Here is a 13178-nt window from a genome sequence, read left to right as displayed (position 1 = left end):
TTACCTTCTCTACCATTCACAGAATCACAGAATGTTAGGGGTTGGAAGGGACCTCAAAAGATCATCTAGTCCAAGCCAAATTGCCTCAGCTCATTTTCCATCCCTGTCTTGAACCTTGGCTCAAACCCCACTCTTAAGCCTCACTGGTGATGCCAAGCCTACAGACAGTTCAGTATAGTAATGTAGTCCTAAGCCAAGCTTAGTGGTCTGTTCTTCACAAAACAGGAATGCAAAACCATGCAGCTGAATCACAACTTTATCCTTAACCCTTAATCTCACTCAGAGGCTTCCTAACCACGAACCCAAGTGCTAATGTGTTAATTAATTAAAATTTCCTCATCCAAATACATCAACATCTGTCACCAAGATTTTTTAATACATCACCCTGACATCATCTCCAGTTAATACTGAGGTAAAAGACATGCAGCAACGGTTGTAAACCTAGGCAGCCCTTATTAGATCCAGTCCTAATGCATGCTTCCCACTTTAATCCCAAATCCAAACCTGTTATGCAAGACGGTACAGCTGTCTTCAGAAAAGAACAGTGAGCTCTGTCTGTTTTCAATACACAGATACATCACATTGGTCTCACATTTGGATAGAAAGCTGCCTATCACCCTCATGTTTTCCTAGAGCCCATCTCAGGCCTGTCAGCCTGACCTCAGTGCCAGGCAAGATCATGGAACAGGTCATCCTGAGTGCATTAACACAGCACTTAGAGGATGGCCAAGGGATCAGGCCTAGCCAGCATGGATTTAGGAAGGGCAGGTCCTGCCTGACCAACCTGATCTCCTTCTACGAGCAGGTGACCCGCCTGGTGGATGTGGGGAGGCCTGTGGATGTAGTTTACCTGGACTTCAGCAAGGCCTTTGACACTGTCCCCCATAGCAAACTCTTGGCCAAGATGTCAGCCCATGGCTTGGACAGCAGCACTCTGAGCTGGGTTAGGAACTGGCTGGATGGCTGAACCCAGAGAGTGGTGGTGAATGGTGCCACATCCAGCTGGCGGCCAGGCACTAGTGGAGTCCCCCAGGGATCAGTGCTGGGCCCCATCCACTTTAATATCTTTATTGATGATCTGGATGAGGGGATTGAGTCCATCATCAGTACATTTGCAGACACCACCATGTTGGGAGCAGATGTTGATCTGTTAGAGAGTAGAAGGGCTCTGCAGAGGGACCTTGACAGGCTGGACAGATGGGCAGAGTCCAACACGATGGCATTCAACAAGTCCAAGTGCCGGGTGCTGCACTTTGGTCACAACAACCCCATGCAGTGCTACAGGCTGGGGTTGGGGTGGCTGGAGAGTAGCCAGGCAGAAAGGGACCTGGGGGTACTGGTTGACAGCAGGCTGAACAAGAACCAGCAATGTGCCCAGGTAGCCAAGAAGGCCAATGGCATCCTGGCCTGCATCAGGAATAATGTGGCCAGCAGGAGCAGGGAAGTCATTGTGCCCCTGTACTCTGCATTGGTTAGGCCACACCATGAGTACTGTGTCCAGTTCTGGGCCCCTCAGTTTAGGAAGGAGGTTGACTTGCTGGAACGAGTCCAGAGAAGGGCAACGAAGTTGGTGAGGGGCTTGGAACACAAGCCCTATGAGGAGAGACTGAGGGAGCTGGGGTTGCTTAGCCTGAAGAGGAGGAGACTCAGGGGTGACCTTATTGCTCTCTACAACTACCTGAAGGGAGGTTGTAGACAGGCAGAGGTTGGTCTCTTCTCCCAGGCAGCCAGTACCAGAACAAGAGGACACAGTCTCAGGCTGCGCCAGGGGAAGTTCATGCTGGAGGTCAGGAGAAAGTTTTACACAGAGAGAGTGATTGCCCATTGGAATGGACTGCCCTGGGAGGTGGTGGAGTCGCCGTCATTGGAGGTGTTCAGGAGGAGACTTGACAGGGTGCTTGGTTACATGGGTTAGTTGATTAGGTGGTGTTGGATGATAGGTTGGACGTGATGATCTTGAAGGTCTCTTCCAACCTGGTCTATTCTATTCTATTCTATTCTATTCTATTCTATTCTATTCTATTCTACTCCTAATTCTTGCTATAAAGATCACAAGGGTTTGATGATCCAGTTGTAGCATTGTAGTTGAAATAGAGCATCTAGCTGTGAGCAGTATGGGGTCTGGCAGAGATATTGGTCACTCTACAGTCACAACGCATCTGGCAGTAGGACTAGGCTTCAAGTTATGTGTGGGTTTGAGGTTAGAGCCAGGAATTGGAGTTGTGGATGAATTGAGATGTTACTTTTAAGAAATATTTGGGCATGTTACTATCAGTGTCCATCTTGGAGAATCACAGAATTGTCAGGGTTGGAAGGGACCTCAAGGATCATCTAGTTCCAAACCCCCTTGCCATGGGCAGGGATTCCTCACACTAGATCCTCTATGCATAGATGTAGTCTGACAGTCATTGCTGGCCTGTTCTTGGGTATGGGGTTAGCATGGTGTTTCATTTGTAGGCAAGATCAGAATTCGACTGGCATTGGATATTTACCCTCACTTACTATTTGATCCAGAAATAACTACCAAGCTATTTTAATACCTCTTTCAAAGTGTGCCAGGGTATCTGTGGGCACTTTTGGTGTCTGGCAGGGTTTCCTGAATGAATTTTAGAATGAAGACTTCTAAGATTTAAAACATACTATGTCATTTACAGTCCTACCTCCTGCACACCCCCGGGTTTATGAGATGTTTGTTTTCCTTTCCCACATTCAATCCCTTTCCCATTCAAGCCATCCACGTGGCCCAAATCCACCTGACTGACAAACTTTCTCACCATGTTGTGCAAACAGCACTCCTTTCACACATCTGGTGGAAAACCACAGGCTGAACTCACACTCATTCTCAGTCCCCCCTTACAGTCAGCTGCATGATTCCCAACTGCAGCTAGACCTTTTGCTGGGTGTGGAGCAAGCAGAGGTTTTGCACCAGTGTTTGAACTCACACATGATGCATGTGGATTTGCCTTTCCCTGGAAAACTTGTGCTGGTTATAGCAACATTTTGTGCAGACAGTTTCAGTTTCTTGGTGTGGAAAGCAAGAGACACATTTCTCTGTGGTTTTTTGTTTGCTTGTTTGTTTGTTTCCTTTTGCACTGCCTCTGTCCCTGCCTGTGGAAGAGGGTTGGGAGCTAGGTAATCCTTGAGGTCCCTTCCAGCCTGCAGCAGTAAGTGTGAGGTGCAGGCTGCTTTAGCCCATGGCTGAGATCCTCTGCTTCTCACCTCTGTGGGACTGTGGTGCACACTCTGCTTGCAAGAATGTGCTGTCACCAAACAAAGCCTCTCCTTCCCACGCCACTCACACAGAGAGATGTAGAAACATCCAAGTGGACCAATTTCTTTTCCTGGAAGAAGGGGGGGGGGGGGGGGGGGGGGGGGCAGGGAAGGAAAACAAAGAAGCAAAGAAAAAAAGCAGAGATTGACCACACTGCCCTTGGATGACCCTCTAAGGCTTAGTGTATCCAAACCAGCATTTCATTTCAGTAGTACAGTGAAATGATAAGTCTGAAGGATGGGATGCCTTCCAGAGGGACCTGCAGAGCTGGGCTGAGGAGAATTTCATGAGGTTCAATAAGGCAAAGTGTAAGGTGCTGCACCTAGGTCAGAGCAATCCTAGGCATTATCAACACAGGCTGAGGGATGATGAACTTGAGAGCAGCCCTGCAGAAAAGGACTTGGGGCTGCTGGTGGATGAGAAGATGGACCAGAGGCACCAGTGTGCACTTGCAGCCCAGTAGGCAAATTCCATTCTGGGCTGCACCAAAAGCTGCATGGCCACCAGATCCAGAGAGGTGATTCTGCCACTTTGCTCTGGTGGGACCTCACCTGGGGTACTGCATCCACCTCTGGAGCCCTCAACACAGGAAGGACATGGACTTGATGCAGCAGGTCCAGAGGAGAGCCATGAAAATGATCATGGGGCTGGAGCACCTCTGCTACAAGGACAGGCTGAGGGAGCTGGGAGTGTTCAGCCTGCAGAAGAGGAGGCTCTGGGGAGCCCTAACAACCTTCCACTGTCTGAAGGGGGCCTACAAGCGATCCCAGTGATGGGATGAGGTGAAATGGTTTCAAACTAGAGAAGAATAGGTTTATGATGGACATTGGGAGAAAGTTCTTTACCATGAGGGTGGTGGAACACTGGAGCAGGTTGCCCAGGGACGTAGTCGAAGCCCCATCCCTGGAGATCTTCAAGAGCCTCAACAAGGCTCTGAGCAAACTGATCTAGTTGAGGATGCCTGTGCTTACTGCAGGGAGATTGGACTAGATGACCTTTGGAGGTCCCTTCCAACACAAACCATTCCATGATTCTATGATTCGTTTGTCCTGTTTCTCAGGGTGCCTCTAAAGCAATTTGCCAGCCTATTGCCTGACTGGTGATAAGGGCTGGTGAAAAGCTTCAGTCCAATGCTATTCCTTCGATTAATGTCTCGATTCAGGGAGGTTCTCCTCCCACTCTGCTCTGCCCTGCTGAGACCTCACCTGGAATATTGCATCCAGTTCTGGGCTGCCCAGTTCAGGTGGGACAGGGATCTGCTGGAGAGAGACCAAGGGAAGGCTACAAGGATGCTGAACGGACTGCAGCACTGCCTGGTGAGGAGAGGCTGAGAGCTTTGGGGCTGTTTAGTCTGGAGAGGAGAAGACTGAGAGGGGATCTAATCAATGTCTATCAATATCTCAAGACAGGAGGTCAAGAAGGAAGGGACAGGCTCTGCTCAGTTGCACCCTTGGATAGGACAAGGGGCAGTGGATATAAACTCCAGCACAGGTGATTCCACCTCAACATGACCCTCATCCCTGGAGGTTTTGAAGGCAAGGTGAGATGTGGCTGTATGCAACCTGATGTAGTGTGAGGTGTCCCTGGCCATGGCAGGGGGGTTGGAACTAGATGGTCCTTGAGGCCCTTTCCAACCCTAACAATTCTATGATTCTATTCTATTCTATGATTCCTGTATTCAGAAGTATGCACTGCAAAACCTTCCCAGCACAGTGTAAGTCCAGGCCAAATTCACATCAGACTGATGACTGCATGACAATAGCAATGTTGCATGCATCCATCTTTCATCTGTAAGTGGTAGGAAGAATGACTTAATTTGCAATATATATTTTCTCATTGCAGACAGAGACCTCAAGTCATGTTCCTTTGCTTTTTGCAGTCTGCTTTGCCAGAGAGCCCTCAGCGGCCCCCTGGCAGCACAGCTGCCTATCATTTATTCTATACATAAAGCATAAACTAACATTCTACTCCAATTTTCAAGCTGTTCATCATTACCATAAATTGGATGAATAAACAGCACATTGGGCAAACTCCTGCCTCTAAAAATTATTGTTAGGTACCAAAGGGTTGAGTCCTCCTCTGTCCTCTTGGTTTTTCCTCTGTGGATTGCTTTGTTGTTTTCATCTTTGCCGTAGGTCCCTGACTGAATTACCCTCCCCACTCTCAAAGGGCTCAGAGTTTTCCTCACCCCAGAAAGCAAAGGACAAGACATCAAATCCAGATCTCTTGGAAAGCAGCATAATGCACAAACCACAGGAGCAATGTGTGCTCTGACAGTGATTTTCAGCATTAGCTCTGTCCCCTGCTTTGATGGTTTTCCAAATGCTTTCTTGAAACGTGGTGAATCTCTTTCTGTTCAAGGTTCCACCTTCTGGTTTTATCCTGTGTAAAAGGCAGATCCTGTAGTGCTGTACAGGGTAATAGAAAAAGCATGGAGAAGGTTTTCAGGCTAGAGGAGAAATTAGAGTTGACAAGCAACATGCCACCCACTTTCTATTAAAAGATAGTGGTTATTTGCTAAAGCCCTGAGGATTAAATCCTAACATTACCTTTTTATATCAGCTCTTAACAAACATCTCCCACAAATCACAAGCAGGTCTTCAGACAAATTAGGCTAATGCCCTGTGAAAATTGCCAATGCTGTTTCTGTCAAAGTTAGGAAATTGTCACTTCTTCCTGTGCACTCACATGCTCTCTGTTTTCCTCCTGCTTGCTGTTATCCTTGTCAGCTTGTCAGAAAACATTTTCACAGTCGGCACTGGAAAAAGTTACTGAGCTTGTCTGCCAGGACCATCAGTCAAACTGTCCAGGTCCTTATGATAGGGACAATCCCCTCACTACTAAACTCTGCTACATTTTTATGAGATTACCTCCTTCAGCTGCTGTTGGGCAGCCAGAGGTTGTAGCAAGACATGGACCAGAGTCTTGTCTTGTGGTCAAGAAGGCCAATGGTATCCTGGGGTGCGTTGAGAGGAGTGAGTCCAGCGGATCGAAGGAGCTTCTCCTCCCACACTACTCTGCCCTGGTGAGGCCACACCTGGAATATTGCATCCAGTTCTGGGCTCCCCAGTTCAAGAGGGACAGGGATCTGCTGGAGAGAGTCCAACAGAGAGCTACCAGGATGATTGAGGGTCTGGAGCACTGCCTTAAGAGGAGAGGCTGAGAGCCCTGGGGCTTTCCAGTCTGGAGAGGAGAAGACTGAGAGGGGATTTAATAAATGTTTATAAATATGTGAGGGCTGGGTGTCAAGAGGGAGGGGACAGGATCTGCACCCTGTGATAGGACAAGGGACAATGGATATAAGCTACAGCACAGGAGGTTCCACCTCACCATGAGGAGGAACTTCTTCACTGCGAGGGTCACAGAGCGCTGGACCAGGCTGCCCAGAGAGGTTGTGGAATCTCCTTCTCTGGAGACTTTCAAGACCCACCTGGATATGTTCCTGTGTGACCTGTGCTAGATTCTATGATCCTGCTCTGGCAGGGGGATTGGACTCAAGGATCTTTGGAGGTCCCTTCCAACCCCTAACACCCTGTGATCCTGTGGTCTTTGCTTTAAGAGCAGGTTGCTGTCACATCTCCCATCCATGGAGACTTACCCTCATCTGTCCCCAAAGAAAGCACCTTTATCCCTCCTGCTCAAAGGACACAGTCCCTGGCCCTAGCTGTCCTGTGAAAAAGGCTTGATGCTACCTGGGGGATGAGGTGGGTTGGCACCAGGCAGAGCCTGGCAGGGAGAACACCAGCAGCTATGCAGGCTGCATAGTCTGACCCCAGTGCTCGAAGTGATGTTTGCTTTATTGTTATAGGAACTGCCCAAGAGCTCCATCCTCACCACAAGGCTGGAAAATCTAGACTCTGCCTCCCACCATCCTTCTTTTAAAGGAGAGCAAAGCCAGCCCAGAAACACTGATAGGAGTACTGTCCTGAGGAGCAGGGCTGTAGGCTGCTTCCTAACACCTAACCCCAACGGCCTTGTAAAGGAGCCTTGTGGTGTCAGGGTTGCCAGCACTGTCAATACAGGCAGAAAAAGGGCACATTATGACAGTATGACTTTCTCCCTGGGAGTTTTCATAAGTATCCATCTCTACTGACCATAGGGAGAAGACTGAGCAGCAGTACTCTGCAGAAGTTACCTTCACAGACCTGGTGGTGAAGCACCTACTGCTGAGTGCATAGAAGCAGCATGGTTTTTGAAACCAAGCAGCAAGGGCAGGATGAAGCCTGATGCTTCCTTATGCATTGGCATCACACTCCAGAGCCCCTCTGCCTGTAAGCTATTTTGCAGAAGATTCCCAGGGGAACAAGGATATAAAATGGGAATGAAAGATGGGAAGAATCGTAAGCAGGAGGGTAGGTCAGATGCCAAAGTATATTGAGGCTGGTGGCAAAATGTCTGTTCCCCTTTGTAAGCACAGCTCTTTGCAGCACAGCTCATTTCCAGTTTTGTTCAAATGGTGGAAATTCTCATGATGGCATCAGCTCAGCCACGAGAAATCTGGGACATGCTGTACTTGGTGAGCAGCACCTGGAGTTGATTGACGATCACCCACAATGTAAAGGCAGGGCTGGCCTGGGAATTGTTTCCCACTAGTGCAGCTCCAAGATGCAAGTTCCCTTTCTAAGTCCCCAAAGAAGCAGTTGCATTAACTCACTCCAGCAGAGATGATGTGGGGATGATACACAAAGTCATCTTACTGCAACATGTTCATAGTATCATAGTATCAGTCAGGGTTGGAAGGGACCACAAGGATCATCTAGTTCCAACCCCCTGCCATGGGCAGGGACACCCCACACTACATCAGCCTGGCCAGAGCCTCATCCAGCCTGGGCTTAAACACCTCCAGGGACAGGGCCTCGACCACCTCCCTGGACAACCCATTCCAGGGTCTCACCACTCTCATGGTGAAGAACCTCCTCCTCACATCTAGCCAGAATGTCCCCACCTCCAGCTTCATTCCATTCCCCCTGCTCTGCTGCTCTGCCAGCTTGGAGGAACACCGTGCTTTGAAAAGGCAGTGGCAGTGTAATCTGAATCACCCCTTCGGCTGAAAGAGAGGGTTAGTGGTAAGGTGAAGCTGCTCTCTTACCTGCCATGTGCTCTGGTTGAAGTTTGAAAAGGGAGCTTTAGCCTAGATCTTGACTGCAAAGAGTGAAAGTTTAAAAAAATATATTATTACCATTGGATACCAGTCCTGGAGCCTCTATTATAGGAAGGATTTGGATGTGCTGGAACGTGTCCAGAGAAGGGCCATGAGGATGATCAGAGGGCTGGAGCTCATCTCCTGTGAGCACAGACTGAGAGTTGAGGCTATTCCATCTGGAGAGGAGAAGGCTCTGAGGAGACCTTATTGTGGCCTTCCAGTATCTGAAGGGGGCCCTACAAGAAAGCTGGGAAGGGACTTTTTAGGGTGTCAGGTAGTGATAGGACTGGGGGGAATGGAACAAAAATAGAAATGGGTAGATTCAGATTGGATGTTAGGAAGAAATTCTTCACCACGAGGGTGGCGAGACACTGGAACAGGTTGTCCAGGGAAGATATCCCTGGAGGTTTTTAAGGCCAGGCCGGATGTGGCTCTGAGCAACTTGATGTAGTGTGAGGTGTCCCTGCCATAGCAGGGGGGTTGGAACTATGTGGTCCTTGAGGTCCCTTCCAACCCTGACAGTTCTATGATTCTACAACACACAAGAAAAATAATGATAAGGTCTATATCACAGGATCACAGGATGTTAGGGCTTGGAAGGGACCTCCAAAGATCATCGAGTCCAATCCCCCTTGCCAGTGCAGGACCATAGAGTCTAGCACAGGTCACATAGGAATGCATCCAGATGGGTCCTGCCTGTTTTCTATTGCAGGCATTTGCCAAAAGCGTGTGAGCTACTTCATCCAAAGCAAAGAATTGTTTGGCACAGCCCTTCAGGCCAACAGACCTCCTACTGATGGGAGTGGCAGTGATTTTAGAGGATGGAAGCAACTTTACAAGCAGAAAAATGACAGACTAATTGCTCACAGATTGTTCATCTATGGATATCACTGGAACAGGTTGCCTGGGGAGGTGGTTGGGGCCCCTTCCCTGAAGATATTCAAGGTGAGCTAGAATAGAATAGAATAGAATAGAATAGAATAGAATAGAATAGAATAGAATAGAATAGAATAGAATAGAATAGAATAGAATAGAATAGAATAGAAAGAATAGAGCAGAGCAGAGCAGGTTGGAAGAGACCTTCAAGATCATTGCGTCCAACCTATCATCCAACACCACCTAATCAATTAAACCATGCAACCAAGCACCCCATCAAGTCTCCTCCTGAACACCTCCAGTGATGGTGACTCCACCACCTCCTCAGGCAGCCCATTCCAATGGGCATTCACTCTCTCTGTGTAAAACTTCTTCCTGACCTCCAGCCTGAACATCCCCTGGCACAGCCTGATACTGTGTCCTCTTGTTCTGGTACTGGTTGCCTGAGAAAAGAGACCAACCTCTGCCTGTCTACAACGCCCCTTCAGGTAGTTGTAGAATAGGATAGGATAGGATAGGATAGGATAGGATAGGATAGGATAGGATAGGATAGGATAGAATAGAATAGAATAGAATAGAATAGAATAGAATAGAATAGAATAGAATAGAATAGAATAGAATAGAATAGAATAGAATAGAAAACAGAATAGACCAGGTTGGAAGAGACATCTTAGATCACTGCATCCAACCTATCACCCAACACCATCTAATCAACTAAACCATGGCACCAAGCACCCTATTCAGTCTCTTCTTAAACACCTCCAGTGATGGTGACTCCACCACCTCCCCGGGCTATCTGAGAAAGCTGAACTTTGGAGCTGAAAGCCATGCTTAGGTCTCTCTGTATGAAGCAACCAAAAGTGGGGACACATGCACAAAGAAAGTTTCTTCTTTATAAAATTCTTCTTTTTTTCTGTTGTTTTTGGTTTGGTTTGGTTTGGTTTTAATCAAGGCCATACTTTGGGGTATTTTATTTCCATGAGTTGAGGTTTTTAACCCTTTGAAACGTATCTGGGTAGGGGGAAAAAAAAAGGGGGGACTATTTGAGATTTCCTAGCTTTTCCCTTTCTCCCCATATTTTCTTAGTTACATCACTCATGTGCTTTTAAAGTGGCTTGCTCAGCAAAAGATTTTCTCTTTTTCCTTTTGTTTCAAATCCTCACTTTCCTCACTTTTGTTTCAAAACCTCACTTTCCCCCTCCCCCTCCCTAACATTCCCCTTTTTTTTTTCCCCACTATTTGGCACTAGGAGGGGAAAAGGCTTTGCATGTCATGGCCATGCAAGCAAAAGGGGCCACATGAACGAAATGGACTGGAACTTGGAACATCCTTTTCATGCTGGTACAGTTAGAACTGGCCTCAGCAGAAGGGCTTTTCGTCACTTAAGCAAGCCAGGCAGATGGAATAAGCTCGGGAATCTCACCAACTTCTTAGTGGTGCCAGTTCCACTTAGCTGGTCCTAAAAGTGGAACCACACATTAGCAACTTCACATTTTCTTCCACTTCCCTGTCCATACTTTGTGGCTGAGAACTGCTTGCCAGACCCACAAAGGTATTTAGGTGCCCGGTTCCTATACGGCTGTGCGACCTGACAGTGTGTAATCAAAACCTTTTGAATCCTGCCCAGCTCGAGCCTCCTTTTCCTTTGTTATTGTGAACTGCATTTGGCTTTTATGGCATTTCTTTTTCAGAAGAGGATAAAACATTTTATCACTTATGAAAATGTGGTTACAATTTGTATGCAGCTCTATAGAATATTACTCGGAGGTGTAACTCTTACCATGCCATTTGCTCAATAGTCTATTTACTAAGTGTTAATGTGAGTCCCCAGCAGGGTGCAGTTAGTAAACTTATGAGTATTTAGAAGTATTACATTAATGGCTATATTAAGAGCCTGATCTTGCAATTAGGAGACATGCAGCTAATGTTCATGCACATAAATTATCTCTATTGTCAGAGCTGTTTGGATGCAGCTTTGATTTGAAGAGAATTAAGATGTTGCCTTTGTTTTTTGGACTGCTTCCACAGACTGAAAAGGCCTGTGGTGGGCATCAGCTAAACCTGAAAGATCCCAGGAATAAGATCCCATCCTTGTTCCCCTTCAGTGAGGCTATTCTGGCTCTGAATTAAACTCAGGTGTACTGATGACATCTCCTGCTGTCTCCATCCTGCTGGCATCATAGCCTTAAATTTTTCCCCATCATGTGACTAAACCACGGTGCTTTGCTGTCTCTGTTTTACAGGCAAGGTGCTGGGAAACTCTGGATATAAGTACACAGTGCAGCACTCAGTTCAGCATATGTATAACTGCACACACATGTTTCTGGGACAGTATCTGTATACACATGTACTCACAGATGCAACACTACAGGCTGGGGCCAGAGTGGCTGGAGAGCAGCCAGGAAGAAAGGGACCTGGGGGTACTGGTTGATGGTAGGCTGAACATGAGCCTGCAGTGTGCCCAGGCAGCCAAAAAGGCCAATGGCATCCTGGCCTGCATCAGGAACAGTGTGGCCAGCAGGAGCAGGGAGGTCATTCTGCCCTTGTACTAAGCACTGGTTAGGCCACACCTTGAGTCCTGTGTCCAGTTCTGGGCCCCTCAGTTTAGGAAAGATGTTTACCTGCTGGAACGTGTCCAGAAAAGGGCAACAAAGTTGGTGAGGGGTTTGGAGCACAAGCCCTATGAGGAGAGGCTGAGGGAGCTGGGGTTGCTTAGCCTGGAGAAGAGGAGGCTCAGGGGAGACCTTATTGCTGTTCACAACAGCCTGAAGGGAGGTTGTAGACAGGTGGGGACTGGTCTCTTCTCCCAGGCAACCAGCACCAGAACAAGAGGACACAATCTCAAGCTGCGCCAGGGGAGGTTTGGACTGGATATTAGGAAGAAATTCTTCATAGAGAGATTGCCCATTGGAATGTGCTGCCCAGGGAGGTGGTGGAATCACCATCATTGGAGGTGTTTAAGAAGACACTGGATGGGGCACTTGGTGCCATGGTTTAGTTTATTAGGTGGTGTTGGATGATAGGTTGGATTTGATGATCTCAAAGTTCTTTTCCAACCTGGTTAACTCCTATTCTATTCTATTCTATTCTATTCTATTCTATTCTATTCTATTCTATTCTATTCTATTCTATTCCATTCCATTCCATTCCATTCCATTCCATTCCATTCCATTCCATTCCATTCCATCCTATCCTATCCTATCCTATCCTATCCTATCCTATCCTATCCTATCCTATCCTATCCTATCCTATCCTATCCTACTCTACTCTACTCTACTCTACTCTACTCTACTCTACTCTACTCTACTCTGTGATCTGGTATAGATGATCCTGCTCTGGCAAGGAGGTTGGACTCGATGATCTTCTGAGGTCCCTTCCAGTCCCTAATATTCTATGATTCTGTGAACATCTAGATGTTGCTTGGGGTTAGAGTTAATCCTGCAACAGAGCTAAATGTAACATTTTTATTAAGCAGCAGCAGGGGAGGGCAGCAAAGAAAACAAACCCCAAGATTTTGGTCTTCGACAGTGTTTCCATGCGCACTGTACTACCTGTTGAAACCGCACAAACTTGGGCTTTTAATTGGAAAAAGGACAGTGTGTGCCTGTGTTTGTGTGTGATGGCATTGTGTGGGAATCTGGGATTTGTGGTTCAAAGTGTTTGTAGCTATTTCTGTGAATGGCACTGGCAGCTCCTTTGCTGGCCCAGCACTGGAGAGGGATTTACACCAGTGAAGAGCTCTGCTCTCAGAGCACCGCAGGCCCACCACCTCTTATCATCCCACCACCTCTTATCATCTCACCACCACTACAACTATTCTGCTACACCTTTTCTGTGGGATGAAAAGAAAAACAAGCCTGTCCCTAGCAACTGGCAGAAGGATGGGAG

This window comes from Melanerpes formicivorus, unplaced genomic scaffold (genome assembly GCF_026170545.1).
Source record: "Melanerpes formicivorus ecotype bairdi unplaced genomic scaffold, bMelFor1.0.p_v2 SCAF_2, whole genome shotgun sequence".
Taxonomy (NCBI): Eukaryota; Metazoa; Chordata; class Aves; order Piciformes; family Picidae; genus Melanerpes; species Melanerpes formicivorus.
This window is presented reverse-complemented; position numbering follows the sequence as displayed.